This window comes from Balaenoptera ricei, chromosome 1 (genome assembly GCF_028023285.1).
Source record: "Balaenoptera ricei isolate mBalRic1 chromosome 1, mBalRic1.hap2, whole genome shotgun sequence".
NCBI classification, from domain to species: domain Eukaryota; kingdom Metazoa; phylum Chordata; class Mammalia; order Artiodactyla; family Balaenopteridae; genus Balaenoptera; species Balaenoptera ricei.
In genome coordinates this window covers 36,787,227-36,802,749 of record NC_082639.1, presented here as the reverse complement: position 1 = coordinate 36,802,749, position 15,523 = coordinate 36,787,227, and the positions used below count along the sequence as shown (strand labels likewise).

Below are 15,523 nucleotides of genomic sequence, written 5' to 3'. Positions count from 1 at the left end.
CCACTCCAAGCCGGCTGCTACCTCCTAGGGCTTCTTGGCCTAGAGGAAGGGTGAGCCTGAGGGTCTCAGAGCCCATGAACATCACTCAGCTTTGCAGTTCCAGAGGCTGTGGCTGTGCACGGCACCTCCCCAGCCAGCTGCCCCTCTCGGAAATCTATCAGGACGCAATCAATGCTCTGTGCAATCAAACCTTGATCACTTCATTTCACACGTTAGTGAAGCAGGTCTTGTTTAATCACACCATCACCCAGAGTATCCAGGGCCCTCTCTGTCTCTACCTTAGCCTCACTGCTTTCACACTCCCCAAAGCGGGAGAAGGAAGAGAAGAGGAGAAAGGGGATTCTTTCCTGCAGTCATTCAACAAACATTGATGTCTTCACTGAACCAGGCCTAGTGCAGAGTGGTGGGGACACAGAATATAATCAGATCTAGTCCCTGAAACTGAGGCGCTCACAGTTGAGTGGGAAAGACAGAAAAGGACCTGGGTGACTGCCAGGGTGGCATCCTCTCCCAGTTCCTCATTTTCCCCCATGCTTCTTTCCATGGCCTCTCCTCTCCTCCCTCTGCATTTGGGATGATCTTGTTCATTCTTATGGCCATCACTCCCACCTGTGCCCTGCTGACTCCAGAATCCATTTCTCTATGCCAGATCCCTCCCGTGTTCTTCAGACCCCTATATCCAAATGCCTAATGGACATAAATGCCTGAATGTCCCACAAAAATCTGAAACTCAACAATCCATAATTGAGTACTTCAGCTTCTTCACTTTCCCCTCCCCGCCCTCTTCAGCAGTGCTCTTCTCAGTGAAAGACACCTGCATTCACCTGGTCACCCAAGCCAGTAACCTTCGCCTCGCCCTCGGCCCCCTCCCTGGCCTTACTCCCCTTCCCACATTCATTTAACCACCAAGTCCTCTCCATTCTGCTTCAATATTCCTGGAATCTACATTCTCCCAGTTCAAGTCTCACTCCCTCTCACTTGGATAACCTCATTGGCCTCTGTGAGTATAACAGATTCTGAGCTCTTCCCCTCCAAAATGCCCTTTAAATTGTGTACCCCCAATACACAGCCACACGTGGGTTTAGCACTGGCTATGCTGACTTGGGGGCCCGCTGGGAGCCTGAACTCTGTTCCCACTCTGTCCCTGATGGTAACCAGAGCACACTGTGCTAGGAAGGGGCCTGAAGGTTGCCTAGTGCACCCATTGGGGTACCTAAACCCCCTCCCTTGCCACTGTCCCCAGCCAGTGCTCCCTTGGCCTCTGCTAACAGGCACAGTGTTGAAGAGCCCTATTCATCTAGAAACATCCCTGTCTATCCATGTAAACTCTGACTGTAGGAAGGACTTCTTTAGCTTAAGGCCACATCTTTCTCCTTGCTTCTTCTTTCCTCTGGTGTTTAGGGAGGGTCAAATTAGCTTTTAGAGAGATAAAGGGCCACGCCAGTGATGATTAAAATGGTTGCTTCAGTAGGGTTGCCAGATAAAATACAAGATGCCCAGTTGAATTTCACATAAATAATGAATAATTTTTTAGTATAAATATGTCTCAACTATTGCACAGGATATACTTATGTTAAAACTTATTCATCTATTTTCTAGAATTCAAATTTACCGAGACGTCCTGTATTTCTATTTGCTAAGTCTAGTAACCCTATGCCTGAGGGAATTCCCAGTTCAGGCTGAACACAAGAACCCACCTCCTTTTGACACAAGACTGAGGGTGATCACGGCTCTCCTGGATGCCCAGACTAGGTCATCTGAGAGCTCAGAGGAGGGAGTGATTCATTCTGGGTGTGTGTTTTGAGGAGTGGAAAAAGAGAAGGTTTAACCAAAGAAATGAAATTTGAGATGTGCCTTAGAAGAGTTCCAGGCAGAGAATGGGAGCAAAGGAATGAATGAATGAATGATTGAGTTGTGAGTTTCTTGTGGGTGGGGACCATTTCTTAACCATCTTTTAATCTATAGACAATAGAAAAAAGACCTGGCATAGATTAGATGCTCAACGATGAAATGAGACAGTGGAGAAGAGGAGGGGAAGGAGGAGAGGTAGGAACGAAGAGCTAACTGTCCCAGAAGCAAGATGACCTTTGCAGAGCTGGGATGTCAGCTGTGGAGGCTTTGTGTGTGCCGGGGTCGGGTTGGGATGGCTCTAGTTGGTGTGGCTAGGTCTGTGAGGAAGGGAAGGGACTCTACTGATCATGTGCCCTGGTGGCTGTGCCTCAGATGCTCAGGGGACAGCTGGAAGGCAGCTCTGAGTAAAAGAAGCAGATGTGGTCCCGGTCTGGGAGTGGGGAGATGAGGAGTCTAAGCTCATTCTAACTTCATTCAGCCAGAAAATCTCAGAGGTGAGTGAGGCCCTAGAAATTCTGCAGGCCATTATCTTTATTTTACAGATGGGGAAACTGAGGCTCAGAACTAGACAGGGGCCTCTACCTGGCTCTTGATCTCATTGCTTCATTTATTTATTCATTCAGCAAACACTTATCAAACAATTATTCTACATCAGGTATTATTCTATGAGAAACTGAGATATCTTTATCTCTTTCTCCGAGATAAAGATAACACATTCCTGGCCTCAAGGAGATCACAAACTAGTGGGAAAGCTGAAAAAGAAAATCAATGATTGCAGTCAGTGCAGCCCTGGTCAGGGCTGAGGGAGGCATGAATGGGTGCTTGTGGGGGTGGGCAGGAAGGGGCCAGAGGAGGGTGGTAGGACCCAGCCGGGGGGGATGGGGGGTGGGCATTGCTTGATGGCAGGCATGAAGGATGAAAAAGGGAGAGTTGACAAGGCTGTTGAAACCAAGCACTGAGGAAGGATCTGGGCATAAGAGGGGAAATGGTAAGAGAGACGAATGGAGAAAGAGTAGGATCTAGGGCATGGGCTAGGAGCTGAGGTGGAAATATCAGGATTTCAGCCCCTCTCAGCCTGGGATACCAAGTATGGCTCTTAGGGCTTCCTAGAGCCCAGGTTCCTCCCTCTACACCTGGGAGCAGGCACCAGCATTCCCGTATACCTGTTCTCAGTTCATCTGCTTTGTTAACAGGGATCTTCTACTTTTCTGATGTTGGCCTCAGTTTCCCTTTTGGGACAATGGGTCCTCTTCCTGGCTCCCAGCTTCAGGAACAGCACTCACAGGGATCAGCGGAGGGACCCTGCAGCCTGTGCCCTCCATCCCACCCCTATTTTCTCAGGGGCTGGAATGGCAGGTGTCAGCATGGCTGTGGGCCCCCTGCTTCCCCTCCCCCGCTGTGTTCCCTATAATTTTATATTGAGACCTGTGGTCATGACGTGGGTTTTACTGCACTAACGACATGGCCTGCCCAGGTTTAATGACAAAATCCATACTCTGGCCCTGGGCCTGCTCCTCGTTTGCATAATTCCCAGAATACAACTCCCTGAAGCTTTTGACCTGAGCCATTACGGTGGCCATAAAACGGGCCATAAAACCGCTGGGGATGGCCAAAAGGAAGGGGCTGTGGTCTTGCAGGGGTGGGAACAAAGTCTTCAACCCCCTACTCTTCCTAGTCATCCTTTGGCTCTTCCCTTCCACAGTTCCCAGTATCTGGGAGTCCATCTCAGGCTGGAGAGGCTTCCAGAAATCCTTAGTCCAGCTGCCCATCTAATGCAGGAATCCCTTCTCCAACACCGCTGCCAGCATCGCAGGTAGGCAGACCGAGCCCACCAGCGGCGGGCTGTCAGAAAGCATCTTCTCCTTGAGCATTCCTCACTCCTGACCCCGCCCCCCCACCCCACAGCTGGCCAAGCCCTCGGCCACAGGTGGGTCTAGGTCCGAGGGGCCTAGGTTGAATCCCGTCCCTCTTCAGGAGGCCTGGCTCTCCAGGGAGGTCAGGAGCCAGGCTGAGCAGCATCGTGGGGAGACGCGGGAAGCATGAGGGGATGGGGACAGGGACTGGGACGGGCTGTCACTGCTAAAGATGATGAATGGGGGAGGTGAGGCACGAGGCCCGGTGTTATCGGCAGTGGATGGCGGTGCGGGCGCTCGCTTCTGCTAATCCCCGGGCGCTGCCTCAGCCCTTGCACTGATAACGAGGAAATGGGACTGACAACAATTTTTAGCTGAGAGATTCTTCACCAAAATGCCAGGCGGCCGGAGGTCTGACAGCGCCTGATTGAGTGTGTGAGTGTGTGGGGGGAAGGCGCGCGGCCCCCTCCCCTCCCCTCCCATGCAAAGATGGATCGCTCATTCCGCCTCCCGTCCACATTCATTACCGCACCTCCCTCCAGCCACCCCGCCGCCGGCTCCGCTGCTCCTGCCACCTCCACCTCTCCGTCTGCCGCAGGTATCCCCCAGGCAGGAGGAGAGCAGGGAGCAGAGCGGCCTGACCCTACCCTCAGCCTCACACGGGGCACTGCCAGCTCAAAGAGCAGAGAGTCAGGGCTGAGTCAGGCCCTGCCTGGAGGCCCCTTAGTTGTGGGGCCTCCAGACGGTCCCTTCCGCTTTCTGAGCTGCCGGGATACCTCCCCACCAGGAAACAGCCAGCTCCACCAGGAAGTGACTGCCTGCGGTTGTAAGCTGGGGGGACTGGCCTGCTGACGAGGGGCAGTTGAGCCAAGTAGCTTTTCCCTGGCCTGGGCCAGGCTCCAGCTAGTCCGGCCCTCAAGCCTTGGATCAAGGCCTCAGGTACCTGGGGTCCAGGATCAGCCCTCTGTTGTGCCCCTCTGTTGGGAACTGCTGACCACTGGGAGCTCAAGGGCCGGCACAGCTGCTCCTTCTCTGCCACCTTCCATAGTGAGGCCTGGTGCAGAACTGGGCCCTGGAGGATGAGGGTCTCATTCAAAGAGAAAACCCTCCCTTCCTAGATCACTAACCCACATCCGGCCCTGCAACTCCCAACCATGTGATTGCCTCTCCAGCTTGGCCTGTTTAGTTTTGTCCCAGTTCTGCTGCCTGTGGGTTCCATTCTTGCCTCTCTGTTTATTCAAGCAGCAAACCCCAACTTCATTATCTTTTTTCCACGGACCGCAAAAGGCAGAGCTTGACTGACTGGTGCCTGACTTAAGAATGGGGAGGATTAAAATGAGGGGGAGGGTAACTCTAATGACAACTGGCAATGGAGGCTGGGACTTTCAAGAGTATGTACGTGTGTGTACATGTGTGTTTATGTGTACATATGTGTGTGCTCCACCCTTTTCCTCCTGCAATCCCGACCGAAGGGCTTCCATTTCCTGGTGACCAAGAGCCTTCAAGCAACATTCAACAGAGTTGCCTCTTACTAGCTGTGAGACATTAGGCAAATCATTTAACACTTCTGAGCTTTAGTTTCTTCTTGTCTGAAACAGGGATAATAACAACTAACTCTCAGGATCTAGTTAAATCAGGGCTGTGTGCTGAGTCACTATTATCTCTAGTAGGACACTAGCACAGTTTGCTGTTTGTGCCTGGATCTACCCCATCCTGACACCAGCCTGGCCTTGCCCTGTATCCAGCCTTCTTCCCTGCTATGATCAAGATTGTGTACCACTCAGTAGGTACCCTGGCCCTTTTGGCTTCCATGGAGTTCCTTCTTCCTATCCATCCATACCTATATAACTATTTACTGGTTTGTTTGTCAATATATCCATCCATCCACTTAAACATTATCTGCCCATTAATAATAATAACAGTTTATTGAGTGCTATTATATGTTAGGCTGTAGGTTTAATGCTGCACATATGTAATCTCATTTAATCCTTACAACAGTCCAATGAGGTAGGTATAATTAATCTGTCTCTATCGCACTGATGAGGAAAACGGAGCTCAGAACAGTGAAATGACAGAGCTGGAAGGTTCAGAGCAGAGATTTAAATCCATATTTGTCTGACTCCAAAGCCAGTGCTCTTAACCACTGCATAATACCCAGCTACCTACCTAGCTATCCACCCACCTCGGGAATGATTCAATAATCATTGACAAATGTCAATTGAGTACCAAAGATGGGTCTGCTACAGTATGGATACCATGCAGTAATGAACAGACAGACACACTGTCTGCCCTCAGGGAGCTTAAGAACTAACTGTGGATAGAGACGTTCAACAAACATCCCCAGCGTGGTCTTAGAACAAGGCAAGTACGTGGAACTATGGGAGTATATCATCTGGTCTGGGAGGTGAAATAAGTGACATTTAAGCAGTCTTGAAGAATGACTGGGAACCAGTCAAGCAATGATGGTGAAGTAGTGTTCTAGATAGAAAACAGCATGTTTGAAGGTACAGAGGGGAGAAAGCCTAAGTGAAGAATTGAAAAGGGTCCAGTATGGCTGGAGCAGAGAGTGAGGGGCAGAGCACTGAGAGCTGTTGAAAGAGAGGCCAGATCCTGGAAGACTTTTCAACTATGTTAATGATTTTGGCTTATTATTATTATTTTTTAACATACAGTGAGAAGCCATTGAAGAATTTTAAGCAGGGGAGTGACATATCAGACTTGCATCTTTTTTTAAAATTTATTTATTTTTGGCTGCGTTGGGTCTTTGTTGCTGAGCGCGGGCCTTCTCTAGTTGTCGCGAGTGGGGGCTACTCTTTGTTGCGGTGCGCGGGCTTCTCATTGTGGTGGCTTCTCTTGTTGCGGAGCACAGGCTCTAGGTGTGCAGGCTTCAGTAGTTGTGGCACGCAGGCTCAGTAGTTGTGGCTCGCAGGCTCTAGAGCACCAGCTCGGTAGTTGTGGCGCACGGGCTTAGTTGCTCCACGGCACATGGGATCTTCCCGGACCAGGGCTCGAAACCGTGTGCCCTGCATTGGCAGGCGGATTCTTAACCACTGCGCCACCAGGGAAGTCCCAGACTTGCATCTTAAAAGGATCATTCTAACTGCAAAGCGGAGAATGGTCTAAGGGGACAAGATCAAGTGCAGGAAGGCCATCTAGGAGGTTATCTGACTAACTCAGGTGAGACATGAAGGTGACCTGCTCTAGTGAGATGATGTGGATGATGCTGGAGATGAACAGAAGCGGGTGGATTGGACATGGGGGTTCAAGGACAGAGAGGAGTCAAGGATGACTCCAAGCTGCCTGACTTGAGCAACTGCTAGGTGTAGACCATTTACTGACTTGTGGAACAGGAGGAAGAGCAGTAAGCTTGGTAAGGAAGAAAATGAGTTCAGTTTTGGATAAACTTACTTTGAGGAACTGTTAAGGCAACCCTGTGAAAATGCTGAGTAGGCACTATATGTGAGCCAGAGCTAGAATTATAGAACTGAAGACGCTGACATATAGATAAAGACTGAAATTCACCACTGCATGTTCTGTGTCTAGAACAATGTCTTGCATATGATAAATACTCAACAAAAGTTAAGAGTAGGTGAGATCACCTAGGGCGAGAGTGTACAGTAAGAAGAGGCTGGAACAGAACCCTGAGTAACTCCAACAGGTGGAGGAAGTTTAAGTCATTGAAGACTAAGAAGGAACAGCCAAGAGGAGGATGAAAACAAGGTGATGTCATCAAAGCCAAGAAAGGAAGAGTTTCACGGAGGGGGGAGCGTCATCAATAGGGTCGCATGCTGCTTAGAGGTTAAGAACACAAGGCATGAAAAGTGTCCCTTCCACCCATCATGTCCATGGTACAACCATCTACCCCACCACATCCATCCAAGCCACCACTCTGCCCTCTCACTCATTCCCCTCTTCCTTCTCTTCTCTCCAGAAAACCGTGATTGGTGCCTCTGCTGAGCGTGGGACAGGAAGAGTTAACATGCTGACAGATGGCATTTTTTACCTTCAGTCAATATGAACAAGGCCCCAAGACTATGATTCCAAACATCTGGATTTCATCAATATGTGATCTGTCATCGTATATTGGCATTCCCCAGTCCCCGCGCCAGAGCAATGCGGCTGGTTTTATTAATACGTCAAATACATTATCCGTGTAATACACTTGTCTGGCTGGGGCCTCCCGCTGGGGCGGGGCGGTGGATTTGAATGTATGATGAATCAGTTTGCATTACATGTTCGTAAGTCATCATTTGTCAGGATTAATAGGCATCCCTGATCGAGGAGGTGGGGGTGGGGCAGGCAGAGGGGAGACGTGTATTTAGCTATGGCCCATCCTTATCCGCCAGTGCCCAGGGGTGCCCTGAAAACAGCTGTGCACCCTCCTGCCCAGACCCCAGGGCAGTGGCTGGTGGTCTGGTGACATTTTTAGCAGTTCCAGAGTCACTTGGAACCAAATAGGCCTATCTGTCTCTGCTTTGGGCTTGCCAAGCAACCAAAAAGGATATGGCAGGGACCATTTGCACAGGCTGGCTAAATCTTACTCATCCTTTAAGACTCTGAATTCTTTCTTCCAGGGAGCCTTTCCCGACTCCTCCAGACTGCACTAGGTGCCTCCTCTGCGTTCCCACAGCTTCTTGTGCTACCTCTGGTCACACAGTATTATAATTGCCTATCATGTGTCTGTTGCTCTCTTTAGAATGTAAATTTCTTGAGGTCAGGGAGTAACTTGTTTACTGCTATAGCCCCAGTGTCTAGCAGAGGGCATAGCCCAAAGTAAGAGGATAGTAGTAGTAAAAGTAGGAACCAAAAGATATTCCTTGAATAAATGAATAAGTGATCACTGACCTTGCTAAACCCCCAGAAGATGCAGATGTTAGCTGGGAGACATTGAGGGGGTTTTGTCTGGTTCCTTGCCCCTACCTCGCCCCTGGTCTGGTCTGGTCATCTATCCTATTGTATATGCTCTTCTTCCCTTGCTCCTCTTCCTTGCATAAGGAGGACCCCCTCACACAGCACTGGCTCCCTGACGCGTGACATATACACTCAGGTAGAATTCATAGGGGTGACATGTTCATGCCCACATGCCCTTGCCATCTTCCCTTCTCCCTCTACTCTGCTGGCAGAAACTCAGATTGGCATTGCCCATTCCACATGGCCTCCTGCCAGCTCCAGGTTCTTGTGAAACAGGAGCTGGGCTGGTGCCCTGACCCCTATTGTGATGGATGCTATTTACTGTCTCTAGCAATAGAGGGGGCCTGGATTGAGCCAGACATGGCTCTTGGGTGGCCAATGGCAAACATCTGCAAGACAGCCAGGAGGAGGTCAGCCTGTGGGTAGTCTAGGCTCACGCTTGGGCTCTAGCTGGAACCAAGGGCTCTGGGCCAAGGCATAATCAAGCTCACTGAGTTTTGGGCATGGACCCTAGATGCTTGGCCCCATGAGCATTTGCTCCAGCCAAGTGCACCAGCCAGACTGTTGAGAGGCTGGTGGGGCTTCAGGGGTCACAGCTATTTCACACCATTGACCTTGGCTGCCCCAAACACAACTGCAGCCTCTCTCCTCTTAGCTAAGTTTCCCTCCTCCCTTAGCTAATGACTTCCAGACAGTGCCCTGTGCTGGGCCAGGCCAGTGGTGGGTACGGCGGGTGGGCTTCCCAGAGTTCCCTGGGATTAGGCTTTATTATGAACTGCAGAAAAGGGCCCAGTTCAGGACAATATCCACATATAGACATGCACACATATCCTCTTAAATGTCTGGACACACACACGCACGTGTGGGCACTGGCACACGCATGTGCTCGGACAAGTGTGGGTATTTGTTCCCTTCTAGATAAACACATGTGAGCACACGTATATATGCAAGTGTAGACTGAGTACCCCCGGACACTCTCCCCACACACTTCATTCTCCCCCAGTGTCTTCCTTGCTTTGGAGCCAAAATGCTAGGACTGGACTGTTTAAAGCAAATCCAAGTGTGCTTTACCCCCTGCTGGCTCTGACGATGGGCTTATAAAAATGAAGTGGGAACCTCCGCAGCTGTGGGCAGTAAATCCTGAAGCGCCGAGGAGGGCAGCGTTACCTGCCTTCTAAGCTCATGGGGGGAAGTTGGGGCACTGATTACAAGTGCCTGCAGAGCTGGATGGGCAGTGGGCCAGCTTCTTGGCCTTGGGTGCTGCCTGCTAGCCTAGCCCCGGCCAGCTGTCACCCACTGACCTCTGGGGTCCAGAGCCCCAGAGCCCACGGGGTGTGCCAGGACCAAGAGAGGAGGAGAGAAAAGTGGAGGGCTGGGGGTGTGCAAGGGCTGGGGTGGGCAGAGTGAGCAAGACAGCCACGTGCTGCTAAGGCTGAGGGGAGCCCTTGCATCTGGAGATCAATTAGCATCAATTACTGACTTCATTTAATTGTCGTCCAAGATGAATTTGTCATTTTTAGCTGAGAATTAATGGGAGACCTTCACCTCTCCCTGGCACCAGCCGCGGAGCCAACAGCGGTCACCTCAGCCCGCTAGGAGCCCTGAATCCTGCTTGGGGATGGGGCCAGGCAGGGGCAGGCAGCTAGTGGGGCTTCTGCTCTCTGGGCAAGCTCTGGCCTGCCCCAGGCCCAGCCAGCCTGGCCCACTGTAGCCCAGGGCCAAGGTGGGGGCCGTGAGTCCTGCGGAGCAGTTCTTTGTAGCCTCTGGCTTCAGCCAGAAATTAATTTGCTGGGCTGAGCATGTTTACCTTTTCCCAGCAAAGCCGAGACAGTAAACAGCGGACCGGCGGCTGAAATTGAATTGATAACTGCATCAACGTGCCAGATAACGCCTAAAATAATACGCCGATAAGGAAATTCGATTTGATTTGCTGCTGCGCATCAGATTGGCCCCATCTGTTAGCTGCCTGTAATCATTTTCAATTGCGTTGGGAAGCCTTATTTGTCCTTAAATATTTCTGTCATTTTTCATTGCTGGCGACAGATCCTTGGGCAGGTGGCAGGGGTGCGCTGCCTCTGTGGGCGCGGGGCGGCGGCCCGAGGAGGAGGGGTGGCGGGGACTTGCGGGGAAGGAGGCAGGGAGCAGGCAGCCGGGCGGTGACAGCTGTTCCTCCAATCAATCACGCTGTCGACAGGGAGGGACGACTGGCTGGCAGAAATTGAGTTTGCCTCACAGGGGACGATTGAGCAAATTAATAGCCCATTAGCCAAGCAGTGACCTGAGAAATGAAGGTGCAGGGGTTCCTGCTCACTCAGGCCGGCTGGGGTGGGGCAGGGCAGGAAGAGGGTTTGGGGAGGAGAGAACTGGGGAGGAGGTGTGGGAAGAGGAGGGAGGGACGTGAGGATGGGATGGGGAACATGCATGTGGGAGGTGGGCTGGGGAGTAGATGGTACTGGAGGAGTGATGTCAAGTGGGGGAGGTGGGCTAGAGATGCAGACAGTCCTAGGAGAGATGCTGGGAAAGGAGGGGATGGAGGAAGCTCTTGACCATCTTCCCATCACGCTCTCTGGGACTGAGTACCATGCCAATAAAATCCTCTCCATCCTCGTTCCCTAGATACTCCCTTTACTTCCTCTCTTCACTTTCCCGGAAAGCTGGTATATTCCCCAGAGACACCACTTCCCGGCAGTCCTCTCCAGTGCTGGCTGTTTTTCTGCCAACTCCAGGTTCCTCAGGCCAGGAGGTGGGGTCAGTGTCTTCCTTAGTGCTCACTGTTGCTTTCAGACCACTGCTTCTCTACCCATTGGGCTCTGAGCGCAAGTACCATGCTGCATCCCTCATCACTGTTATCCCCCTTCTCCACATCTGCCAAGGACTTTGACACTCACCTGTCACCCCGAGCCCTGTCACTGCCCTGACCTCCTCAGCTCCTGTTATTTTTTCCTGTATTCCACTTCCCCCTGGAGGACCTTGTCAACAACCTAAATTGCTCTGTGAAAGAACTCCCTCTCCCCCAGCCCTCTCATGGCCTTGTACCCATCACACTTGCTTCTCTCTCTCTATCCTCCTCCCACCTCCTGAGACCACTTACTCATGGATTCTAGCCTGGACCCCAGGGCGCATCACTGCAACACCCCCTTGTCAACATATTCAACCTCTTTACTTCCTTTGCCTTCTCCACAACCCAGCTAATCTCCTTTTTGTCTCAGACACACAGGCGGCTCAGCGCAGCTGGGGAAAATCACAAAACCACGCAGAGATGTGCCAATAAAAATTCATAGTTTCCAATCTCAGCACTACTAAGCAATCCTCTTCCATGCCCTTGGTCAGCTCTGTCTCCCCTTCCCACAGAGACAATCCAATAATATTTTACTGTCTCGAGTCCCCCTCCCCATCTTCTGTCCCTCTCTCTCTTTCTAGGTGGCGTCACTGCCTACTTCACTCAGAAATTTGAAGTCCTTAGGCACAAATTCCCTCAACTTCCAGACCCAAACTCACTTCCTTGTTTCCTCTTCCAGTTTCAGGGCAAGAGGTATTCACCATCCTGTTTTAGCTTAATCCCTTCTCCTGGACTCAGAATCCCTTTCCTGCCCACATTCCTCAGGAAGCTGTCCTGTTCTCCCCTCTCTCCTGCGTCCTCCCCTTTCCCTCCTCATGCTTCCCTCCATCAGCATATACATCCTCTAGTCTCCCCCGTTACAACAGTATCAACAATGCATCCCTCTCTTTCTTATGGCACCTTGTAGCTAATGCCCTTTCCTTCTGCTTCCCTTTTCACCTAAGATGCTCCAAGGAGTCTTGCTTGCTGTCCATACTCCTTTATCTCCCAAGCACTTATAAACTCATTGCAGTCTGATTTTCATCCCCCTCACCCTACTCTCAATCAATCTGCTCTCAGTCAGATCCTTGATGGTCATCGTTTGCCAAATATGATGGAACTGCAGCTATATTCATTTATTAATTCGATACATATGTATTGGGTGTTTTCCATGTGTGAGGCACTACACCAAGGTCTAAGGATACCACGAAATCTATATCCTTATGGAGCTTGCAAAGCAGTGAGGAAGCATGCAATAAAATAATTTTACAAATAATTGTAACGTTGCAGTTGTGTCAAAGAGAGGTGAACAGGGTTATGGGAGCCTATAATATGGAGATTTGCCCTGCTCAGAGGAATCCAGAAAGGCTTCACTGAGAAAGAGACACAAGCTGAGATGTGATGGATAAGTAGGAGTTGAATAGATGAGGAGGAAGGGAAGTGATAACATTGATCAAATGCTTACCATGTGCCAGGCATTGTGCCATTCCTCACCACCCCCTTCATTTTATAAATGAGGACACAGAGGCATAAGAAGTTCTGTAACTTGCCATGGTTACCTGGTAAGTGGTGTTGCTGGACTTTCCACCCAGGCAGTGCTATAGTGGAGCCCCTGCTCTCAACCACTCTCCTTCCTCTGATGTTAGCTGTCATCCTCGCCATCATCCACTCCCCTCTCTGCACACTCTCAGCGTGATCTCTACTCTGGTTTCATTTCCTCAATTTGTACCTCCAGTCCTGAACCTTATGAATCACTGTACACCAGATTCTCTACGTGGATGTCCCACAGGCTCTTCAAGCTCAACGTGCCTGAAACAAGACTTATCTTCCTCTAGACCTGCCCTCCTCCTGTTTTTCAACTTCAGTGGCTGGCACCAGCACCCACAGAATTCCCTAAATCGGCAATCTGGACTCTTACTCTCGACTCAGGCCCCTACGTGCAGTAAATCAACATCGTAGCTGTTTTTACCTCCTAAGTACCCTGGAACCATCTTCTTTTCTGCAGTGCCCTCGTTCAGGCATCATCATCTCCAGTCTTTACTCTTAAGTTTCCTAATGCATCTCTCTCCCCTCTAATCCATTTCTATCTATCTCTACAGCAAGAAGGATATTCCAAAAACACAAATTGGATCCTATCATTCAGCTACTTAAGACCCTTCCTTGGCTCCCAAAGCCCACAGCATAAATCCTGAACTCCTTATCAGACAGTCTCTCTCCAGTCTCATATCCCTTCCAGCAATGCTGTGTGCTATGTATGGCTGGACAAGACCTAGCTGTTCACTTATAATTCTCACTGCCAATAATGCCCATGACATCCATCTCCCCATGGGCAACTTGTAACTCCTATTTATTCTTTAAGACCACACTCGGACAATACTTCCTCTCTGAAGATTTCCCTGATAGGGAATTCCTCTATTTCATGTTATATTTCTTATATGTCTACACCTTGATTATTGCACACATCGGATAATATTGCAATTATTTCTTTATCCATCTGTCTCTCCTGGTAAACTCTGAGCTCCTTGAGGGCAGGGAAATTATCTGACTCATCCTGGTACACTCAGGACCCTGAAGAAGGTCTGGCACAGAGTGGTAGTGACTGTTGAATGATTCAGTGACCCAGTTAATGGGAGGAGGACTTAAAGGGACAGAAGGGGAGGGAAAGATGGGGTGGGTGGGGGTGAGAGAGGTGGGAAGAGGGGAAGGAAGGCAATTGAGGTGATGCTGAAAATTCCTTTTGCTTAAATGAAGCCTGGCTTTCATGGTCAATGAGAGGCAGAGGCCGCAAGGGTTTCAAAAGGCAGAGGCTCTCAAAAGACAGAAGCTCCATAACTGCTGTCCCACAAAAATACCAAGTGTTCATAGACGGTGGGAAGAGAGTGGGCAGTGGCCACCAGACAGTAAAATCCCACGTCTGGAAACACTGACAGACAGACATACCCCCCAGGACAGGCAGATACCCACGTGCTCAGGGAGGGTCCCCAGCAGCCTCCTCTGTCACAGGGCCCTCTGCGGCCTCTGTGCTGGCCTGCCACCCCACCCGGAACCCCTGGCTGCTCTTTCTCAGCAATTTCCCTACCCGAGAAAGCTCTAAGGGTTTCAATTACTGGCGCGTGGGATTTAGTGCCCTGGGCTTCTCTGACTGGAGGAGATTTATTTGAAGGTTTAGTGTCGTGGAGAATTCACGTCTTCACTCCCAGGAGCCCAGCTTCCGTCCTGAGCCCCTAAATCAGGAACCAAGATGGGCTATTGTCACTTACCGCATTAGCCTCGTTAGCGGACCAGGAGGGGTGATTAATAGCAATGCACACACAGCCATCCTGCTCGCTGGCTCTGCGGCTGCGCCTGACCTGGGGAGGGGGTGGGGAGAGGCTGAGCCGGCTCCAGGATAAGTAAGGAGACGGGCTAGAGCCCCCGCCCCTGCCAGGCAGGGCGGTCCCTGTGGCCCTTCCAGATCTGGGGACAGTTCAAAGGTTAGCAAGCCTAGCCAGAGACAGCCCAGCTGGAGGCCTCTGGGCCTAACTCGTGGAGGGGGCAAGAGAGTGGGTGTGTGCGGGAAGGCGGGAGGAAAGGGTGGGTGTGTTTATTTCAATTCCCAAGTGCTCTTTGAGTGCTTACTTACTACGGAGGCCAGTGGGCATGGGACACAACGGCACATTGAGAGAGGGAAGTATGGGGGGAGGGGTGAATGATGGAGGTTTCTATGAGAGAAAGAGGGAGAGAGAGAGAGAGGTGTATCTCTGTGATGAGGCAGAGAGGAATACGTGTGGGAGAGGAGTGCATATATAAGGAGAGAGATGGTGGGAGAGAGAAGAGTGGCTGTGTGTTTTCTCTTTTTTCCTTTGTCTCTGCAAATTCTTCCCTCCATAATCCTGTCCCCCCAAAATTTTTGGAGTCAGGCTAACCTGGGTTTGGCTTTCAGTTTTGGGTACTTCATGCATTTATTTATCTGTTCATTTACCAAGTTGTTACTGAGCATCTACTGGCTTTTACCTTTCTGTGCCTCATTCTTCTTACCTGTAAAACGGAGATTAATAGGGTGGTTATGGTAACTCAGTGATGTAACTTATTAAAAAGTCTTGTAAGCGCA

At 50.6% G+C, this 15,523-nt stretch overlaps 1 protein-coding gene across 2 annotated transcripts in view; it reads right to left on the bottom strand.

The window, feature by feature from the left end:
* The window catches only part of RNF220 (ring finger protein 220), a 216,601-nt gene that overhangs the window by 36,085 nt on the left and 164,993 nt on the right, over nt 1-15,523 (bottom strand). The window lies entirely within an intron of this gene.